The sequence below is a fragment of the Neophocaena asiaeorientalis genome, unplaced genomic scaffold (genome assembly GCF_003031525.2).
Source record: "Neophocaena asiaeorientalis asiaeorientalis breed wild unplaced genomic scaffold, Neophocaena_asiaeorientalis_V1.1 scaffold850, whole genome shotgun sequence".
NCBI lineage: Eukaryota > Metazoa > Chordata > Mammalia > Artiodactyla > Phocoenidae > Neophocaena > Neophocaena asiaeorientalis.
Window position 1 is genome coordinate 123108 of NW_020173675.1, and position 23972 is coordinate 147079.

A 23972-nucleotide genomic window follows, 5' to 3' on the forward strand; every position below is an offset into this window, starting at 1 on the left:
TACAGCTAAAGGGCTTTCCTAGTGGCGCAGTGGTTGAGAGTCCGCCAGCCAATGCAGGGGACACGGGTTTGTGCCCCCGTCCGGGAAGATCCCACATGCCGCAGAGTGGCTGGGCCCGTAAGCCATGGCCGCTGAGCCTGCGCGTCCGGAGCCTGTGCTCCGCAACGGGAGAGGCCACAACAGTGAGAGGCCAACGTACCGCAAAAAAAAAAAAACCAAAAAACACATACTGCTATAGTCACTATTGTAGGATATGATCCAAAGGGGAAATCCAATAGTTTACTGTCAGCTAAGGGGAAATAATAAAGTGATATACAGAAACAAGCTGAAACTAACACACCATTGTAAAGCAATTATACTCCAATAAAGATGTTAAAAAAAATAAACAATAGGTAAAAGGGACAGTTTTGGTTTTCTTTCTTTTTTTTTAGATATCATTTTATTGGTGCCCTTGATAAAAGGATTGAAAACATTTTTGTTGCTTATACATATGACTCCAAGTTGAGTGTCAAATTGTAAGACACAAACAAAATTTAAAAGTATCTTGACAAACTAGAAAAACTGTTTATTAAAACAAGATGAAGTACCACGGTGAATAGTAAAGAATAATAAATGTAGGGACAGATATAAAATAGAAAAACCTATCAGATTTATAAGCAAAATATTTGACAGCCACATTGCACCACAAGTTAAAGAGTGATACAGTTATTTTAAAACTAGTATGATCGTGAGATATGCCAACAAGTATATAATATGTTAGGTCTGGAAAATACCTCGGCTATGCTTGGAATTCACAAAACCATGAAAACATCATAACCCTTACTGTAACCTGGCTTACAAAAACAGGATTTTAGTACCTCTCTCTCATACTCTCAAATAAATTCCCAAGTGTCTGTCTGTCTGTCTCTCCCCGCCCCCACCTCCTGCCATATAGGCACAGACATACATAACTGCATAAGAATTTATATTTTTATAAGGGAGTCAAAGATACAGTACCTCCGGATGCTGGTTTCCAGAAAGAAACAAAATGAGTAAATTCACTATGAGCTCATTAAAGTACATTATCTCCCTTTTCTCCATTTTAAAATCTAGGAATACTTTTTTAAAATCAAGGAATATTTTGTATTATTTTTGTTCATTGATATACATTGTTCATTGATATATATTCTCTACTTACCTCTTGTCCTCTTCCTTCTAAACTTTTAATCTTTTATTTATTATATTATTATTTGCTGCCAGGACATTGGTTGCCCCCCAAATTATTGAGAATTACTTGGAAAGAATGTGCACACGGATGTGTGTGTGTGTGTGTGTGTGTGTGTGTGTGTGTGTGTGTGTAAGTACAGACAGAGAAATGCCTGGATAGGATTGCATGAAATAGAATAGTTCCTCTTAAGTACCCTCTCCCTCTATTTTCAGCAATCCTTTGTTCCTAAGTTCTCTTACCCCAGCTACCCCTCTTCCATCACTCAGGCTTACCTTCCCTAGACAGCAAGGACTTCATGTAAATAAATTATATCTGTTTCCATCTAAACTCTCAAGTCTTATGTCCTACTCACTTAGGTAATTGTTAGATATGCAGGAGCTACTTTGTTAAAGTATCCCAGGGGAAACTTTATTTGTTGTACTTGGAAACAACATGACTTAGACAAACAAACCCAATTTCTAACTGATGTTAATTTCAGGACCTTTGAAAGAACTGTGGAACAGTAAATTGGGGGAAATCATATTTCAAAGCATCCGTTATCACATCATATAAGCAATAACCTACTCCACCTAACGTTTTAGATTTTTAGATGTATATCATATTTGTATCTAAAATTTTAATAATATATATTATCATGTGATCTTTTAAAAAATTATTGTATTTATTTATTTATGGCTGCGTTGGGTCTTTGTTGCTACGCGTGGGCTTTCTCTAGTTGCAATGAGTGGGGGCCACTCTTCATTGCGGTGCGCGAGCCTCTCATTGCGGTGGCTTCTCTTGTTACAGAGCACGGGCTCTAGGTGCGTAGGCTTCAGTAGTTGCAGCACGAGAGCTCAGTAGTTGTGGCTCGCAGGCTCTAGAGCACAGGCTCAGTAGTCGTGGTGCACAGGCTTAGTTGCTCTGTGGCATGTGGGATCTTCCCAGACCAGGGCTCAAACCAGTGTCCCCTGAATTGGCAGGCAGATTCTTTTTTTAATAGATCTTTATTGGAGTATAATTGCTTTACAATACTGTGTTAGTTTCTGTTGTACACCAAAGTGAATCAGCCATATGCATACATATGTCCCCATATCCCCTCTGTCTTGACCCTCCCCCCCATCCTCCCTATCCCAACCCTCTAGGTCAACTCAAAGCACAGAGCTGATTTCCCTGTGCTATGTGGCTGCTTCCCACTAGCTATTTATTTTACATTTGGTAGTGTATATATGTCCATGCCACTCTCTCGCTTCGTCCCAGCTTACCCTTCCCCCACCCCGTGTCCTCAAGTCCATTCTCTATGTCTATGTCTTTATTCCTGCCCTGCAGCTAGGTTCATCAGTACCATTTTTTTTAGGTTCCGTATATACGTGTCAACATACAGTATTCGTTTTCTCTTTCTGACTTACTTCACTCTGTATGACAGACTCTAGGTCCATCCACCTCACTACAAATAACTCAATTTCATTTCTTTTTATGGCTGAGTAATATTGCATTGTATATATGTGCCACATCTTCTTTATCCATTCATGATGTTGAGCTCCACGAGCTGTTTGTATATTTTGGAGATTAATCCTTTGTCCTTTGTTTCATTTGCAAATATTTCCTCCCATTCTGAGGGTTGTCTTTCGTCTTTTTTATGGTTTCCTTTGTGGTGCAAAAGCTTTTAGGTTTAATTAAGTGCCATTTGTTTATTTTTGTTTTTATTTCCATTACTCTAGGAGGTGGATCAAAAAAGATCTTGCTGTGGTCTATGTCAAAGAGTGTTTTTCCTTTGTTTTCCTCTAAGAGTTTTATAGTGTGTGGTCTTAACCAGATTCTTAACCACTGGGCCACCAGGGAAGTCCTATGTGATCTTCTTTATCATGCAATGATAGTGATACCACGTGGTTAAATAAATTAGTCTCTAGCAATAATCAATACATTGGCACCTCCTCGGTGGAAAGTACAAATAGAAGGAAATGAAAATTTGCTTAATAATTTACTTGCTTTCAATTTGTATTTTACATGACTGTGTCCATATCATTATTCCTAATATGGGGAGCTCTTTCTTTTCTTTCAGCATTGCACCTAATTCCTATTAAAATATGTTTTTCTTTGCCCATTATGAAGACAATTGTTAACAATAAATATTCTTTTAGCTATGTGCTGCACATTCTTCTAAGAGTAATTAATCACTTCAATAATCCATGAGGTACAAAGTGTTAGTATCCCCATTTTATATATATATGGAAACTGAGGCATAAAAACGTTGGTTCACTTCCCCTCATGTTCATACAGCTAGTAGATTGCAAAACTAGGGTTTGAACTCTATACCTCTATACCATGACTCCAGAATCCGTGCTTTTAATCAGTACACAATACTATAATACCTTTCTGGTGAGCATATACTATGCAAGGCACCATACAAAAATGGTACCAAAACACGATCATTGCCCTCAAGGAGGAAAATGTAGTAGGGAGAACCGATATTTATACACCTAGTAGAAGGCAGAATATAAAAAGCACTATTAATAGAAGTGTTAAGATTATTGGAGCTGAAGAGGTTAAGAAATTATGAGGTCATAGTGTTGGGAAGATCATTAACGTGGATGTTAAACTTATAGATGATTATAACAGAGAACTGAAAGATCAGTAGTGGGAGTATAAAAGGGAGAGCTACAGAGTTGGCAATCAGAAAGTGGAGTATTTCTGTTACGATTTCAGAAGTGGAGCAGATCAGGATGATAATAATGTCCAGAGTCTGGTCATGGCAGTGGGGTGACTACACTGGAATAGAGACAAAAGTCCCTCAAGTTGAATCACAATGAGGTCAGAGTGTTGGATGATGGAAGAACTTAGGGTGGAGAGAATGCCTGTGATCCAAATGACAAAGTCTTCATATATGTGGTGGAATGACTGGGAGGCTGGTCCATGACCAAACAGGGAGGGAAGGAATAGAAGGTGGTAAAACCAAGTGCCATGAGTCTCTTGACTGTCATGAGTCTCCAAAAAATGGGTTTTACTCATGACAGTGGGGGAAAAGTAGTCTGGAGACAACCATGTGGGAGTGAGGAGACCCCTTGTAGCCCTGACGTATGTAGGATACAGAAGGATGAGCTGCCTCTACTAAAAGTAACTGAAGGAGGAGTGGTGTCCTCAGGGGTAAGATGGGTCAGGGACCATAAGGAAACATAAGCTTTAGTGTAATCCTCAGTGAAGAGGAAATGACAGAAATTTACCAGTTAGGCATGCGTCACGTAACCAGAGATCTAGAAGACAGTGGAAATTCGGGGGAAAGAGCAGTGGAAGAAGAAAGTAATGAACAGTACAGAGAGGGGAGCACAGAAATGAAGATTAAACATATTAGCTTCCATTTGGGGCAATAACTAAGGATGACATGAATGTGAGAGAAGGAAGCATTAGTGTGAAGGTAAAAGTGTCTCAGACAAATAGAGGACTTGGGTTACCAGTGAAGAAGGCTGGCAGTCTATATAAAACATAAGAGAATTATTCACAAGAGAGCAGGCACTCTTGAAGGAGTTGAGAAGGGCAGAGCTGAATAGGGTAGAGATGAAAATATGAAGGAATTTAGATCAGTGGGGTCCTAGAGCTGTGGCTGTAGATTACAAGGGTGAAAGATGGGCATGTTAATGTTTGGGCAGGGAGGGGGAGCACACTGAAGGTAATAGGTGCTGAATGACCCAAAAGTAAAACTAACCAGCCTTAAGGTTCCAAATGGAACTTCTTTAAAGTCTTAAGTCAGGTGCAAGTTGGGGCTTGAGTTAAGTGTTACATAGGTATCTGGAGGATGTTTCATGAAAATATGAAATCCTTATAAAGAATTAGCTCATGACAAAATTCTTTGGGGCCATTTTAATAAATCAAATGTTCTGGGAAATGATCTGTTTGTTATGACTAATGCTTTTAGTAAAAACTGGTAGAAACCTAGTCAAGGCCTTAGGATTTCAAAATTGCAATGATTAAATGTCTGTATGCCCCCCATTCCAGAATTGAATTAAATCCAATCTACATTTACTTGTGTATATTTTTAGCTTTTAAATGGAAATGTAAATTGAGTTCTTCTCCTCAAGCAGTCAATTCAGTGACAGAGGCTGAGGAGGAGGAGTGTAGAATCAGTCACATAGGAGGTCTGACATTATTTTACCTCTAAAAAATGCCTACATGGACCAAATAACCATTTGTCAAATTAATTTTTCCACTATTTTTATTAACCTCATACAGGATAGAACCAGCATCTAAATGCTCAGTAACTTGTGTATGGTAAGATCAGCTGCAGTTGGAGGCCACAGTGGTTAATTCTGAGAAATTTAGTACAATTCCGACCATACAGGCAAATGTTCTTCGAAAATTAGTCTTGTCAAAAAGCCAGGATATGCAAAAAGGCCGTATTTACCAAAGGGCTTTGAGGAGAATTCTTGGAACAGAAGTCAGACGGAGAGAGGGGTAAGTTGCATTTTGGCTGAAGAAAGATGTGTGGTTTCTCTGACCATTTCACAAAGAACACATCCTTTCTCCCCTGAAAACTGTAGCCCTTTGGCTGAACAAGGGAAGCTTAAAGAAGGCCTAAAGAGAAATACTAGGGCTCTAACCTGATGCATATTATCACATGACATCTCCCTCACCTGGGATACAGGGGTGAGGTTAAACACTAGGGCATAAAACCCTTGGGTGCTATTCGTTCTTGTTTACATACCCATAGCCTGGGCCTAGGGATAGCTCTGCAGTGACTAAGAGGTAAGCTCCTAGGGAGAGCAAGCTCTGGCTGACAATTGGGTTTTCTAACATGGGAATAGAAGAAGACATAAAAATATGGGTTTTTTTAAATCTAACTGTTCCCAGTGCAGAACTAATATACACCATAAACTTCCTTTCATCATAGAATAAGTCCTAGCCCTTCTCCAAAATAATGAAATATTACTATATTCTATAATTCCAATTATAGAGCTTGCCAGCTTCAAGCAAGTCTAATTTAGTAAAGTTTTACTCTACTTGCAAAATAATTTGATAATGAAAGTAGAGTCCTATTTTCTTTATTCTGTATGCTTGGACTGTACTTCTGGCAATGAAAAAAGTTAAATCTAAAAGAATATCCACATTGTTCATTTGTGAAAATTGTTTAAACTATTGGATGTCCTATTAATACGTCTCTGAAAAAAATTGATGTCCACAGCCCATTAATTCTCACTCTGTGAACACTTAAAATGTTAGTAAAGTGGTAAATACAAGATGTGTCTCCTTCAAGCAGTAATACCTTACAAATCTGGTCCTTTAGGTTTCCATTTAATGGACCTGTGCTCTTAACCTGTAATTACATTTTAAAAACATGCAGTTGTGGTGTTTTGTGGGGTTTTTTTATGACATTTATTTGGGACATTTTTATGCTATAACTTCGTATGGGAATATTTCCATTTCCTTGCAGTAAGATCTTGGAGGTAGTATATATTTTTAAAATATCTTCTCATAGGGCTTCCCTGGTGGTGCAGTGGTTGAGAGTCCGCCTGCCGATGCAGGGGACACGGGTTCATGCTCCGGTCTGGGAAGATCCCACATGCCGCGAAAAAAAAAAAAAAAAAAAATCTTCTCATATCACATACCCTATTTGCACGTTAGAGAAAGAAAATATTACTCAGAGTAGAAGGGTAATTCAAGGCTTCTTTGCCTTCAGCTGAACAAAAGGGCAAAAACAAAAAAACAAACAAAACCACTATTGTCCTAAATTTACCTTCAGATAAATTTAATTACTGCATAGATTGTAGTATTCTGATTTCTGAAAGGCTAAACAGTAAAGTACCATGTTCTACTGAAATATGGAAAAATAGATAATCTAAATTCCTTTAATATGTTTGTTTTCCTGTCCTTGAGTCAGTTTCACCCTTGTCTGTGACATACCAGTAACATTCATAACAAAAGGAAAGCAGGAAAGACTAATATATACCACAAGACAAATCTCTAGTGCTCCAATCATTACTTTTGCACCTGTTGTTATTTTATTTTGTTAATGGTGTAAGCAACTGGATAAAACTCAGAGAACAGTAATTTCATTGAGGGAATTGACTTAAATGAATCCAGAAGAATTTTCAGTTTGATAAAAATGAAAACCTTTTTGACTCCCAGGGGTATGAAAGCTGATCTTGGCACCTTAGGGAGAAATTCATAAAGAAAATAGCCAGCTATATTCTGGCCAGTTCTATTTTTTGAGCACCAGTTGGCACTGGGGAGAGTACAAACAATAGTCTCTAGATTTTGTCTAGTCTCATGATTTGCTTCTTCTGAAGCTATAAGCAGGAACGTGTGGTCAAGTAAAATGTGGCTATGTGTACAATTTATACAACCGAACTGTGTATACCCCCATTTCACTGTAAGGAAGCTGTGGGGAAGATACTTGCTGGATGGTCCATGGCTTGTTAGGAACCGGGCTGCACAGCAGGAGGTGAGAGGCGGGCGAGCGAGGGAAGCTTCGTCTGCCGCTCCCCATCCCTCCCCATTGCTCGCATTACCGCCTGAAGCACCCACCCCTGTCTGGTCCATGGAAAAATTGTCTTCCATGAAACTGGTCCATCGTGCAAAAAGGTTGGGAACCGCTGCCATAGAGGATGTTGGGGGGAAGGGTAAGCTGTGACAAAGCGAGAGAGTGGCATGGACATATATACACTGCCAAACGTAAAATAGATAGCTAGTGGGAAGCAGCCGCATAGCACAGGGAGATCAGCTCGGTGCTTTGTGACCACCTAGAGGGGTGGGATAGGGAGGGTGGGAGGGAGGGAGACGCAAGAGGGAAGAGATATAGGAACATATGTATACGTATAACTGATTCACTTTGTTATAAAGCAGAAACTAACACACCATTGTAAAGCAATTATACTCCAATAAAGATGTAAAAAAAATATTTTGATCCAACAAAAATATAAAAATAATTTTTGCTGAAGAAAACACTGAATCTAAATCCCCATTCTTCTCCATAAGCAAAACACCCTCTTAATTTATAGGAACACCTGCTGATTCATAGGATATGGTCTCAGACAAAACCTTTGGGATAGGGGCCGGGCAGGAGGTAGGTAGAAATGCATCTTTGCAAACCCTGCAAAAATCTTGAATTAAAATCCACCTCTTTGGGGGCTTCCCTGGTGGTGCAGTGGTTGAGAATCTGCCTGCCAATGCAGGGGACACGGGTTCGAGCCCTGGTTTGGGAAGATCCCACATGCCACAGAGCAACTGGGCCCATGAGCCACAACTACTGAGCCTGTGCGTCTGGAGGCTGTGCTCCTCAACAAGAGAGGCCACGATAGTGAGAGGCCCGCGCACCGTGATGAAGAGTGGCCCCTGCTTGCTGCAACTAGAGAAAGCCCTCGTACAGAAATGAAGACCCAACACAGCCAAAAATAAATTAATTAATTAATTAATTAAATTTAAAAAAAGAATCACTTATTTAAAAAAAATCCACGTCTTCACAGATATCCTCTTGTGGCAGAATGATTTAGTTGGTTTGTATAATAATGTAACAATTACATAAAATATAATAATGGTAGAGTTATTTAGTTGGTTTACATATTTATGCAGCGATTACCTGACAATAAGATTATCTTCATAAAACACAGGGGGATTCTCAAGTGCATAACAAAGTTTTTGTTTCTTTGGGTCTAGATAGCATTTTATTTTTTATTTTTTAATTTATTTTTGGCTGCGTTGGGTCTTCCTTGTGGTGCGTGGGCTTCTCATTGTGGTGGCTTCTCTTGTTGCAGAGCACGGCCTCTAGGCGCGTGGGCTTCAGTAGTTGTGGCACATGGGTTCAGTAGTTGTGGCTCGAAGGCTCTAGAGAGCAGGCTCAGTAGTTGTGGCACACGGGCTTAGTTGCTCTGCAGCATGTGGGATCTTCCCGGACCAGGGCTCAAACCCGTGTCCCCTGCATTGGCAGGTGGATTCCCAACCACTGTGCCACCAGGGAAGCCCTAGATAACATTTTAAATCTTCCTTTTGAAACCAGCTAAGTGAGCCAGACATCCGTGCCAGAAAGACTCATGAATCTGTATTTAGGGTTTATTCATTGCATGTGATCATTACAGGGGAATTCCTTTTCTCAACCCACTGTACAACCTGATGACACAGCATTCTTCAATTCCAATCTTATAAATGAAAGGCCCAGCAGAGGGCACATTAAGCATTTTTATGACTAAACACCTTGGTACTTGTCTCAAGGATATTTAAACAGTAAGATGCTATATTGGCATCTGAAGTAAAGTTTCCAATGTCTTCTGATATCATATGGCAACTCTTTCAATTAAGAGAACACCAAGATACTCAGTCAAGTTCAGCCAAATAGATTTAAATAAAACAAAACAATCCAATTGATTACTTTAAAACCAAGCACCTTGAAGATGTGAATAAATTCCCAGAATGAATAAAACTAGTGAGTTCATAGATCCTCTTTAGTGGTTACATGCTCATGGGAGTAAGGCGATATACAGAATATAAATATGCTAAGTTATGCCACTAATTTAATTACCTGCATGCAGCTAGTCCACTGGCAGTGTTTAAATCTCAGGCTAACTTTCTTTGATCACTCAAACTACTTCAGAGTCACCTCTTATGAGTCTGAAGGGAACACCTGCATAAAACATAAGATGAAAGTGTGCTGAAAAATGCATTTCAAAGCCAACTCCAAGTGTCTTTGATAATCTGCTCTTTTGTATTATCTACATCACTGCTTCCCATCTACTAGTATCTATAACTGAGATCTGACTCCTTTCTTAGGAGACTAATAAACAATGACCCTGAGAAAACTACACCTTCAGTATAATAATTCTGGTGTGTACCTAGCTTTAGGTGGAAAATGAAATTCAACTCAAAAAATAAAATAGTTGATTTCAATATCTGAAGGAGAAAGCCAGGAAGGCAAGAATATTGTTTACATTTTAAGAATATAATTCTTCTAATAAGAGAAAGATCATCAGAGCTTTGGTTAATGACTACTACTTTAAGCATGAATGCCCTCTATTCCTAAGTACTTGACAAACTGCAATGAACTAGAAAGTTGCTTATTGCAAGACACCATTTCCCTTACATTTTTCTCCACCTTTTTTCTGCCTACACATCTAAAATGTTACTCAACTCAGCTGTTTATTTTCCCATCACAGCATTTAAACTCTTGCTCTTCCCCCTCTTTCTATTTTAATAACCCTTTGCCACAGTTAGCATCATATATGTTTACATGCTACCAAAATAAATAAAAGATACTAGTTGAACAAGGCAACTGAATGTTCCACTTTTAAACAGTTGTTTTGGTATTATGTAGGTAAGCCTGACTCTTGAATATGTCCTAATATCTATTCATCTGTATCTATGTTCTCTTCCAAAATTACTTTATGCACTTGAAACAATTCTTCCTATTTTTAGCTTCTTTTTTTTTTGTGCGGTACGCAGGCCTCTCACTGTTGTGGCCTCTCCCGCTGCGGAGCACAGGCTCCGGACGCGCAGGCCCAGCGGCCATGGCCCACGGGCCCAGCCGCTCCGCGGCACGTGGGATCCTCCCAGACCAGGGCAGGAACCCGCGTCCCCCGCATCGGCAGGCTGACTCTCAACCACTGCACCACAAGGGAAGCCCCAATTCTTTCTATTTTTAAGTGCCAGCCCTGTCTTCTTCTGTCATTATATTTAATAATTGAAATGGTAAAACTTTAGTTTCTGTAGCCTACGTAATTCAAGGGGATTTCAATTAGTCCCTTGGTTAAATCCAATACAAAAAATAAGACATTTATGGATAAAAATAGAATCCATCTAAAGAGGGGATTCTTAGGCTGGGGTCCTTGGAGATGCGCAGATAGGTCATACAAGGTCTTTATGCAGCTGAAGTTTTCTTTTTTATTTGCTTATTTATTTATTTTTGGCTGCGTTGGGTCTTCATTGCTGTGCGTGGGCTTCCTCTAGTTGTGGCGCATGGGCTTTCTCTAGTTGCGGCGAGCGGGGGCTACTCTTGTTTGCGGTGCGTGGGCTTCTCATTGCAGTGGCTTCTTTTGTTGTGGAGCACGGACTCTAGGCGCGTGGGCTTCAGTAGTTGTGGCATATGGGCTTAGTTGCTCTGTGGCATGTGGGATCTTCCTGGACTAGGGCTCAAACCTGTGTCCCCTGCTTTGGCAGGTGGATGCTTAACCACTGCACCACCAGGGAAGTCGTTATGCAATTTTATTACATGTTTAGGTTCATGTGATCACCACCACAGTCAAGATTCAGAACAGTTCCATCACCACATTGTTCCCTCATGTGGGCCTTTTATAGTGACACACAACTCCACCCCATACCCTCTCCGTGGCTCTCTTCTTCATTACTACAGTTTTTCATCTCAAAGATGTTATATAAATGGGATCATACTGTATGTAATTTGGGGGGATTGGCTTTTTTCACTCAGTAAAATTCTCTGGAGATTCATCCAGATCATTGCATATATTCATAGTTCATTCCTTTTCATTGCTGAGTAATATTCCACAGTATGGCTGTATCACAATTTGTTAACCATTCACCTATTGAAGAGCATTTGGGCTGTTTCCAGTTTCTGGCAATTATGAATGAAGCTGCTATACATATTCACATATATATATTCATATATATATGTTTTAGTGAATATAATTTTTCATTTATCTAAGATAGAGGTCCATGACTGATATTGCTGAGTCATATGGTAGTTACATGTTTAGTTTTATAAGAAACTGACAGACTGTTTTCCAAATTGGCTATACCACTTTACATTTCTCACCAACAGTGTATGTGTGTGTGATCCAGTTCCTCCACATTCTCACCATCATTTGGTGTGATCACTTTTTTTTTTAGCCATTCTGATAGGTGTGCAGTGATATCACATTGTGGTTTTAATGAACATTTCCCTAATGGCTAATAATGTTGAACATCTTTTCATGTACTTGTCTACCATGTGTATACTATTCTCTTTGGTGAAATGTCTGTTCTTGTCCCAGAAAAAAAAAAGCATCCCAAATAGGAATGGGTTCTTTTTACATAGGAATTTGAGTAATATCAGTGGATAACAAAGTTTTACAAAAGAAAGAAATGCTGTTAAACCAGGATTTTTTTATTGGCTATCTGCTAAGACAGAAGCCATAACATTAATTCTTACTTAACCCAGTGAAGGTGTTTCTGTGGAGAATCTGGAAAATAGAATCCAGGAACAATGCTTGGCTTTTGGATAACTTGACTGTAGAGAGAATTGAGAGAATACAAATGAATGAAGAGATAAGAGAGCTTTTGGTAAGTATTAGATTCCGTCATTTCATGAACATGTTTTCTAGCGAGTACCAGTAGTGCAGATATTTTATATCCTTGGTATGCTTTTGATATATTTAAATATCATTTGTGGCCTTGTTTTACGGGTCATAGTTGTATACTCACCCAGAAAGAGAGCTGTCTACTTCAGCTCAGGCAGGGTAACAGAATTACCTACAGGCAGAACTATTACTCTCCTCCAAGAAGAGCTTGAATCAAAAACCTGCAATAACTATCCACTGCCTAATAAATCAAGACCAAATTCCTAAATACCTTTTCAAGGTCAACAAAACCCTAACCTACCTTTTCTGCCCTATCTCCTGCTACTCCTCCTCTTATGCTCTCAACAAACTGAAATAATGTTTCCTAAATCCCCTCTGCTCTTTCCTGACTCTGAGCTTTTGTTTCTGCTATATCCTTTACTGAAATATCTTCTCTCACCGTTGGTACCTATAAAAATCCCACCTATCCCTCAAGGCCCTGCTCAGACAGACGTTGCTTTCTCCATGAAATCTCCCCTAATTTCTTAAGTCAAAAGCAAACATTCCTGCCTCTATACTCACACAGGACTTTGTACCCCTTCCCAGCACCCATCTCTCTGACCACTCTTTTGTTTAAATGCCCTGCCATTGCAATAACATGGATGAATCTCAAATGCACTTTACTAAGTGAAAGAAGTCAGACACAAAAAAAACTACATACTGAGTGATTCCATTTATATGACATTCTAGAAAAGGCAAAAACATAGGGACAGAAAACAGATGAAGGGTTGCCAAGGGTTAAGGAGGTGGGGGGCTTTGACTATAAAGGCATAGTATGTGGAATTTTGGGGGTGATGAAACTGTTCTATATCTTGATAGTGGTAGTGGCTACATGACTATATATTGAATATTTGTCAAAGTTTATGGAACTGTACACTAAAAAAAGTTTATTGTATGTGAATTATACCTTAACAAACACAGCAGAAAAAAAATCATACCAGCTAGCCAGCAAACTAACCAGCCTGCCCTCCAGTTCTTGCCGTCCACTTACTGTTTTTCAAATGTACTCTAATGTGCCAGGCTAGGAGCAGGGGCTACAAAGAAGAAAAATACATGGTCCTTCCTTTCAAGGAACTCAGTCTCTGATGGAGGAGATATGTAAGTAAATAAATGCAGCATGGAAGATACTATATATAATACACATATATTTCAGACACAGTGGAGGTATAAAGGAGACAGTGGTCAGACGGACCTAGATTGTTGAGATCCTAGCCATCAGAGCTCAGAAATTTCTATTCTGTTCAATATACAGTGAGAAATGACATAATCATAGCTATGTTTTCAAAAGTATAAATGGCAGTAATATGAAGGATGACTTGGAGTAAGGGAAAGACTAAAAGCAGGGAAATCAATTAGAAGGCTATTTACAATAATCTGAGAGAAAATTAATATCACTTCTCTTCCCCATTAGTAGGCAATTGAGATTAGACTAGGCTTTCAACTAAAGCTTGTATTGCTTATAATCTAGACTCACATAGGCAAAAACAAAGAGAGGCCTCACAAAATTTTCCTTGGTACAATTTACCCCCAGTAGACTAAGATACTAAATGGAGGGACCTTGTTGCAACTATCATAAGACTTTGTAGATATTAGAAGCTCTAAAAAATGTTTATTATTCTAAGGAATAAATTAGAGAATGTGTGAATTTTCTTTTAAATCACCGAAACTCGAAAAGAGAAAATTATAAGTCCTGTATGCCCAGTGATGCTTATTGCTTATCATTTTGTATGTCGGATGGCCCAGAGGGTCGAGGTTAGTAAAAAAATTTTTTTTTCCTAAATTCAAATACTGACTGCAGTTATCAGGTGGGATTAGTCTAGCACATTTTTTTCCCAGAAAGTCTGTTTCTTCTTTGCTTGTTCACTGCTACATAACACAACTTGCAGTGACAGGGCTAAGATTCTGTTAAAAAAAAAAAAGGCTGGATAACAGCAGGCGTTATAAATCTACTTTGTTCCAGTATACTACCCTTAAGCAATTGACTGTTCCACCTGTCTCGGAACTTGAAAACCTCTGCTGAAAATGCCTTATGAGGGCATAACTGAAGGCACTGATATAAGACAGCCTTATTCTTGGAATGTGTGTGCTGAAAAGTTTTCATACTGCCTTGAATCCAAACAAACAGAAGGTCCTAAAACCATCAGGGTATTGAGCCCTAAACACCTTGTAGGGCCCAAACATATGCTCTCATCGGGTCTGTAAACACCTCAACCATAACCGCCTCAACAAAAGGAAAACATTTAATGAACTGGTGGGATTATTGAAGGTAAAGTTGACAAACTCTTCTTCAAACAAACAGGAGCTTCAGGCTTTCAATGTCTGCTCCCTCTCTCTTTTTTCCCCCCACAAAAAGCAAACATTGCTGAGCCACTTCATTGCCTCTGCTAAAAGGCTTTCTGTGGCTCCAGAGCTGACAGCATCTAGAATATTAAGCAGTTGTTGACTTCTGTGTCCAAACTAGTTTGTTCTGAAGGACCTGAAGTATACTGATCCTATCTGCACACAAAGTTACATAGAGACAACTTAGAAAAGAGTATACCCACCCTCTGCTAATCGGAAGATTGGCAGCTAAGGGAGAAGTGATTTTATGGATTCCTGAGTGTGCTGTGGTTCAGTGGATCTGGACATTTTTTCCTTTTGATGATTCCATTAGTGTTTTTCCTCATTAAAGTTCCTATGCTTTATACTGCATGATTTGTGGTGAAGTCAAACCAAAGTAATTTTTGTAACCACAAAATACCCTTTTGGATTTTTTTTGTTTGTTTTTTTAAATTTATTTATTTTATTTATTTTTATTTTTGGCTGCATTGGGTCTTCATTGCTGCGTGTGGGCTTCCTCTAGTTGCGGCGAGCGGGGGCTACTCTTCCTTGTGGTGCGCGGGCTTCTCATTGCGGTGGCTTCTGTTGTTGTGGAGTGCGGGCTCTAGGTGTGCGGGCTTCAGTAGTTGGGGCTCGTGGGCTCTAGAGCACAGGCTCAGTAGTTCTGACACACGGGCTTAGTTGCTCAGCGGCATGTGGGATCTTTCCAGACCAGAGCTCAAACCCGTGTCCCCTGCATTGGCAGACAGATTCCTAACCACTGCACCACCAGGGAAGCCCATAAAATACCCTATTGTTGAAGGCCTGCTTGTCTCTTGCCCGTTTCCTGAGACCAACATAACCATGACACATCTAATTCTGGTGTGACAGAACTTAATTACTATGTGAATCATGAGTGGGAGGCCAGCTAATTTCAGTTGTCTCAACTGTTTGCTAGTACCTGGTCACTTATTGCCAGATACTTGTTTACTCCAAGTTTTTGATCGATTTTGAGCCCTGGCCAGCAGCAACTAATCCTAATGCATATAGTTGGCAGCTGTGAATTTTTGACTTTGCCCCTTGGAATACAAAGGCTGCCTTTGCCCACACTCAGGCTGACTTTAGCTTCTAAAGAGTAAACCTTGGGACTTCTCGAGTGGCACAGTGGTTAGGAATCCCCCTGCCAATGTAGGGGACACAGGTTTGATCCCTGGTCCGGGAAGATCCCACATGCTGCAGAGCAACTAAGCCTGTGCGCCACAACTACTGAGCCTGCGCTCTAGAGCCCATGAGCCACAACTACTGAGCCCACATGCTGCAACTACTGAAGCCCGCCCGCCTGGAGCCTGTGCTCTGCAACAAGAGAAGCCACTGCAATGAGAAGCCCACGCACCGCAATGAAGAGTAGCCCCCACTCACCATAACTAGAGGAAGCCCACGCGCAGCAACAAAGACCCAACACAGCCAAAAAATAAATAAAACTTTAAAAAATAATAAATAAAATAAAGTTTCTACTCTATAAAATAAAAGAGTATACCTTGGCCTCAGTAGGTGATTGTGATTATGTGCTACAATATAACTATGTTTATTCTTTTTTTATGATATTTAATTAATTCATTTATTTTATTTATTTATTTTTGGCTGCATTGGTCTTTGAGCTTCTCTTGTTGCAGAGCACGGGCTATAGGCGCGCGGACTTCAGTAGTTGTGGCACGTGGGCTCATTAGTTGTGGCTCACGGGCTCTAGAGTGCAGGCTCAGTAGTTGTGGTGTAGGAGCTTAGTTGCTCTGCGGTATGTGGGATCTTCCTGGGCCAGGGCTCGACCGTGTCCCCTGCATTGGCAGGCGGATTCTTAACCACTGCGCCACCAAGGAAGCCCACTATGTTTATTCTTAAACTGCTTTTCAGAAGCCCCAGCTTTACTAGGAATTATCAAATTAGGCTCCTATTAGAAAGGAATCCCATTCTGTCTGTAGGCTAAAAAAAAGCTTACTGCCCATGTGCATTTTAAAGAACTTAACCCCTCCCTAATTTAGTAAACTGATCTTATCCATGCCTGCGAGGCCCACTCCCTTCTACAGCGATTCTGTCATTTGTCCTAGGCAGTGGCAAAATCATAGATATTTATTTTAGCTACACTAGCTGATTTGGTAGGCTTTAATCTGAAGGAACACTAAGTGGTTCAATATATATCTGCACAATTTTCCATTATTATTATCCCTATTTTGTAGCTGAGAAAGAAGAAAGAGAAACTTCCTTGGTGTCACATAACCAGTCAATGGAAAAGTTAAAAATAACAACAGAGACTGGAATGAGAGAGTTCTGTGGATCTAGTCTACTGAGTAGCACAAACGGATTGGAAGTAAACCTCAAATATGTGGCCATATCTGTAGGGCACAATTCATTAAAAACATTTTTTCCCATTTTCCCCAAGCAATTGTTTTTCTTTCTTTTAATATACATAAATCTCTTGTGGACACAAATTTAGTTCTTTGGAAGTCTTCATCTTACTAGAAACCTAAAAAAAAAAAAAAAAGGAGAGAGGAGACTGCATGAGAACAGATTAATTTCCCAAGTAGTTTGTCCTGATACTGCAGGCGAGGGTAAAAATCACTCATGTCCATCTTTCCCTCCAAGCACCTCCCCTGCCCAACTTTCCCCTGGAGCCATTGCTGCCCTCCCATGCCTTGGGCCCTTCCCCACTCTTATCTCTTTTTAGCAATCTGGGATCCCCTCAATCATCTCCCCAAACTCAAGATAGTTAATCTGATCCCTCAATAGCAATCAACTTGACACAGCTTAAATTTTCTGCATTATCCTTATCAGTACAATTCCTTTCTGTACCAGTTTTCGTCAGTGGACAAAAAACACCCTTTCCACACATAACACATGTTCAGGCATTCCACTCCACACATGCATGGGAGCGAGTGTGTACAACTGAAGATGTAGACATTTATAAATGATGATGAAGCACTTGACAAAATGTACTTTCATAATCTCTGTTATCTAGGATTTCCAGGGCTGCTCAACAAGAAATCAGGGCACCCTGATGAGGGGTTCTTAGTAGGTTAAATGTGTTACCATATCTGGTTGAAAAACACTGAATCTTTCCACCTTGTAATAATATCCTTACTACGTGTGTGGAGAGGTAGTACAGCAGAGTGAAAATGGTATAGAATTTGGAGTCCGATATGCTCCCATGTGAATTCCAACTCTGCCACTTACTAGCTGTGTGACCTTTGGCAAGATACTTCACCTTTCTGAGCCTCATTTTCCTCATCTGAAAATAATGGGCTTTTATTACTTGTTGTAAGAATCAAATGATATAATTAATACACATACAGTGTCTGGCACATAGTAAGTTCTCAATAATTATGTTTCCTTCCTACCTCTACTTTGGAAGGTAGTGTTATAAGGAGTGGAATGTTGCATAAGGAGAAGAGTGTAGTTTTGTACTAAGATGTTGGGTCAAATTCTAATCCAGTCATTAGGTTATTCCCTAATGGATGCCCTCAGCAAGTTACTTAACCTGAGCGCACGTTGCTTCTTCTGTAAGATGTAGCATATAATACTTATCTCATGGTTGTAAAGTATCTGGCCCCTAGCAGGTTCTCAATGGTAGCTATTTCTGTTACAGGTATAAGACTGTTCTTAGTTTCAGATACAGCACACCTACTGTTGTAAATCCCCTCTCTGAAATTCTGTCTTTTCTTCGAGTGCATGAATTCTTTGTTTAAAAATATCCCCTGTTTTTTGGGCTTCCCTGGTGGCGCAGTGGTTGAGAATCCGCCTGCCGATGCAGGGAACGCGGGTTTGTGCCCCGGTCCGGGAAGATCCCACATGCCTTGGAGCGGCTGGGCCCGTGAGCCATGGCCGCTGAGCCTGCGCGTCCGGAGCCTGTGCTCCACAACGGAAGAGGCCACAACAGTGAGAGGCCCGCGTACCACACAAAAAAAAAAAAAATCCCCTGTTTTCTAATGGTTGTATACCCACTTGAGCTGACTGAGGTTTACCTGCATTTGCAAGTAACAGTATAGTATTTGAAAGTATGCTGCAGCATCACATTTGGGGCTTTTTGTTCTGTTTTGTTTGGCTGTTCTCTCTCTCCACACCACCGTCATCTTCTTGCTATACAAGGGGCAACTGCCTTGAGTGGAAATTTGTTGCCATTCATTGTCTACACCTATATTGTCCAGCTGTGTGGCCACATCATCGCTTTGATGCCAGGACACTAGTTGTCTCAGATGGTGCTTTACCATTTAATGGTAAGAAGCCAGATGTGGTGTCTCATTTCCTGCAGACATATTAAAGGCTGAACACTATGGCCCATCTCTGCACCGCCGCAGAAACTCAGTATGATCGGAAACTTAATCGGCCATGGTGGTACCCTGCTGTTGCTTCTGCAGGATGCTGCTCTGTTTACCAGTTCAGCATTAGACAGTGCACTGCTCAGGGCAACTTTCAGTTCAGTGTTGCTGATATAAATATTTGGCAAGGCTAGCCTTTGTGGTAGGATTTGAGGAATTCAAAAAGCCTCCTGGCCCAAATATATCTCTGTCACTGGTCACAGTGCCTGAAATGCATGCAAGAAACATTTCACATGAACTTTCCTTCTTGGGTATAAGGCAATGTTAGAATGCAAATACCACTCTCTAGAGGGAAGATACTGAGTCATTATCGGCTATTAATACTCAGAGTCAGAAGTGCATTGGAATCCTGATTCTGTTACTAGCTGTATGAGCTTAGGGGGTTGCTAATTCTCTCTGAGCGAGTTTCCTCTTCTGAAAATGGGGATAATAATGGATGGTTGTGAGAATTTAATGAGAGAATGCATGTAAAGAACATAGTAAATGCTCAATGAACAATAGCTGTCATTAGCCTTAGGGACAGCAGGGCTCCGAAGGAATACATTTAGGACCTGGTAAATTTGGTTTGAGGGTCAGGAATAAGGTGAAGTCTGGTACCAGGAAACTGCTCACAGCAAAGGCCCTGGTGGAGTGGTGATATTACAGCTGGGGAATAGCATGGAAACTCTGGGGACCTGGGGTTGGAAGAGTTGGGTGGGAGGAAGAGGAAAGACTGAAGCAAAACCACACTGCATTTCCATGAACCTTCCAATAAGAAAAGCGCAGTACTACTCAGGATGCGATGCTTTGTGAGGTAGTAAGCTCTGACACTTGGGAGTGTTCAAGCAGAGGCTGAGTGCTGGCTACCCTCAGGATACTCAGGGCTTCTCAAACTTATATTTACATACAAATCACCTGGGAATCTTGTTTAAATGCAGGTTCTGATTCAGCAAGTCTGGGTGGGACCTGAGATTCTTCATTTCTCATGAGCTTGCTGACAGTGCTGATGCTCCCGATCAAAAGATCTCATCCTTAGTAGCGAGGCTCTGTTGCAGTTTGAAGAGAAATCACAGTGAGACAGAGGGATATGGTTAGGGAAAGCCAGAGAGCTACCCGGACAAGGCTCCATAAAGTAGGAGCACTCTGATGCAGTCATGATCTACAGTCTGGTTCTTAGCTTTGTAAGCTTTGAAATTTGATTGGTAGTATTAGCAGAGCCTGGGCTCCTGGGGACTGACTCACAATTAAACAAATTCACGAGACCAGTATATAAACCAGAATGCCAACTGATTAATTTATTATGAGAAGTATAACTTCCAGTGGAACAGATACTAGTGTTTGCTGATCAGAGAATTACCTCCCTGTAGGCATATTTACAGGAGGAGCTAAATGATGAAAAGAAGGTCGCTTGGTGAGGAGGAGCTCATAGCAAGGGGAGTTCATAGGATGATTTTAATGGTTCATGTCATCAAGCTATGATAGTCTGATACCTTCATCTCCACTACTGGTCTAGACCTCCAGATAGTGCTGAGGGTGTTAGCCTCCGTATCAGTCTCTCTGCCTCCTGTCTTGCCCTCATACAATCCGGATTATCTATGTAAGCCTAGGTCGATACTATCATTTGTTTGATCCACTTGATTTCAATATAAATTCACAACCTAAACTCACCATTACAAAAAGTTTAAAATATGGAGAAAAGTTGAAAAATATTACAGCGAGCACCTATATACCCACCATCTAGATTCAACAATTGTTATCATTTTGCCATATTTACTTTATGTATCTGTGTGTGCACATGTGCATTGAGCCCACACTCTTTAACATAGATTTCTAAACTCTTCATGTTGTGGCATAACCCACTTGACCTGCTTCACTCCCCTGGGCTCCCCCTTTGCTCCCCCAGACATGCCTAACTATTGAATGTTAGTTCCCTGAATGTTCGCTGGTGTTCTCATGTATTGCCTGTTGCCTATGCCTGAATATCCTTACTTTCTTTTTTCTTGATTAGCTCTATTTGTTCGCAATGAGAGCCATGCCCATGTTGCCATAGCACCCTATACTCTTCTCAGTGATAACATGTATTACACTATACTGTTATTGTGTGTTTGCCTCTTTGACTTTCCTACTAAACTATGAACTCCTTGAGGGCAGGGACTGTTTCATTTGTCTCTGTATACCTGCACCTCTCAAGTGTCTTGCGCTTAGTAGGTGTTCAGTAATCAGAGAATCCAACTACCTGCTGGACAGTTCTACCTAGTTACATCATGGGTACCTTGAATTCAACTTGTCTAAACTGAACTCATTTCTCCTCCTACCCACTCTACACATTTAAAACCCTCCTCCTAATTAAATGCCATTCAGTCTTCCAAGCCAAAAGCTTCAGAGCAATCCCTAACTCTTCCCTCTCATTCATCCTCCAAACAAGTCCTGTTGATTCTATATCCAAAATACATTACCAATCTGTCCATTTCTCTTTATCTCCACTACCAATTTAGTCCAAGCCACCTTCATTTCTCACCTGGAGCACTGCCAACAATCCTGTATCTGGGCTCCCTGCTTCTACTCTTGTCTCCTCCAATTTTTATTCACAGAGAAGCATAATGATCACTAAAATTCAGATCTGATTTTATTACTCCCTGCTTAAACCCTGATTATATTACTCCTTGCTTTTGGATTAAGTCCAAACTCCTTAGCTTTACCCAAAGGACTCTCAAGAACTGACCCCTTTGTCCCTCTATAACTTTATCTCTCGTACTCTGGGTTCCAAACACTTGGTGTTTATAGAGCCTGTAGTATTTGTTGTTTCTCAACATTTTCAGTTTTATGCCTCAGTGCCTTTTCTTGTATTGTTCTCTGTCTAGAAAGGCTAACACTCTCAAAGTCAGCACAGGTGTAACCTCCTCTGGGAAGCTTTTTCTTACTTACCAGTCTGGGTTAGTTCCTCTTCTCTAACACCCACTACTGCCCTATGCATACCTCTAGTGTAGCTCTTATACTGTATACATCAGCACTCTCTCTCTATATATATTACAATTATCAGCTTGTTTGTCTCATCAAAGGTAATTTATGAGCTTTTTGAGAGCAGAGTTAATGTCTTATTTTGTTTTAACCCAATGCTTAGCCCACGATTGGCATATAGTAGATTGCAATAAATATTTAAGAAAGAATGAATATTAACAAATGTCTCTCCAAACTTCATTTTTGTAAATACCTTATAAAAGATCTCTTTTCTTTTAAACACATTGTTTCTTCAAAGTACAACATAGTTGACTGTCATGCAGGTTTTATATGTATATATTTTCTGCCGCACAGCGCGGCATGTGGGATCTTAGTTCCCCGACCAGGGATCAAACCCACACACCCTGCATTGGAAGTGCGGAGTCTTAACCACTGGACTGCCAGGGAAGTCCAAATCATGCAGGTAATATTGACTGAATATTGAGTGTTCTTCACCAGCAATTTCAGACAATTTCTGGAACTGTACCATTTCTTTTTTATATATAAATTTATTTATTTTTGGCTATGTTGGGTCTTCGTTGCTGCATGCGGGCTTTCTCTAGTTGCAGTCAGCAGGGGCTACTCTTTGTTGCAGTTCGCAGGCTTCTCATTGCTGTGGCTTCTCTTGTTGCAGAGCACGGGCTCTAGGCACGTGGGCTTCAGTAGTTGTGGCACACGGGCTTAGTTGCTCTGCGACGTGTGGGATCTTCCCGGACCAGGGCTCGAACCTGTGTCCCCTGCATTGGCAGGCGGATTCTTAACCACTTCGCCACCAGGGAAGTCCCGTACCATTTCTTTAGATGACAGATGCTACCCTTTTATTTTCCCCTAGGTAATTTTTATCTAAGAGATTAACATCATCAGTAGTTGGGGGTGCCATGCTATTGGTCCCATATACCTCCCTTGACCTCTAAAGTCCCTTTCAACACCTACGATTCATGTTTCACAAAATTGCCCATTTATTTGGATTCTAGGTGCTGTTTGGTTATGGTGTTAATTTTCCTCTAGGTTTCTCTCAAGCCATAAGAGCATCACGTGCAGGATTGTCCCATGCTTAATCTTTGCAAATAATATTGATTAAATAAATGTTGGGCCAGGGGAGTGGAATGATTGATTAGGAATTTAACAAATGTTGGGCTGGATAAAGTAAACTATATTTATTTGAACTGAAAAAAATGGCTAAAAGTAAACATCCTGAACATTACTTTCTCTGATTATTACCTCAAAGTAACAACCTTAATATTATTTTAAAAGTATTGGGTCCCTGAGTCTGTTTAATAATAATAGTATTTAACAGATATAATTTTTACACTCTGCTAAGCACTGTTCTAAGTGCTTTTATATGTATGAACTCATTTAATCATCTAGACTACTCTATGAGGTAGGTACTATTATTATCCCCATTTTACAGATGATGAGGAAACTGTGGCACAGAGAAGTAATTTCCCCAAGGCCAAAAGTTATCCATAACTGTCAGACACCAGAAGTATTAATTCAGTTTAATCTATGCATATTTATTGAGCACCTACTAAATGTAACAACTGACAGGGTAGATAAAAATTGTACACTTAAAGTAAGGAGAAATCTTAACCCAATAGTGCTGTGAGTGAATTGTCAAGGTGAGTCAGGCTCTTCTTTAGTTAGTGGGAGATGGAGAAAGATTGTTAAGGTCATGAATGGCGCAGACATATCTGGGTAAGTCTGGTTTGCGGAAAATGGAAGAAAAGAGGCTTAGTTTTGAGGAGTATGAAAATGGTCATCCCTTTTTGAGGGCTAAGATTACTTTTAGAAGGGGCATCTGATGCAGTATATTTAGTATGAGGTAAGGGTAAGGAGGGA

General features: G+C 40.3%; 1 protein-coding gene across 1 annotated transcript in view; it reads left to right on the plus strand.

Moving 5' to 3' along the window:
• Positions 1-23972, plus strand: part of RNF128 (ring finger protein 128) — a 91728-nt gene that overhangs the window by 11942 nt on the left and 55814 nt on the right. The window lies entirely within an intron of this gene.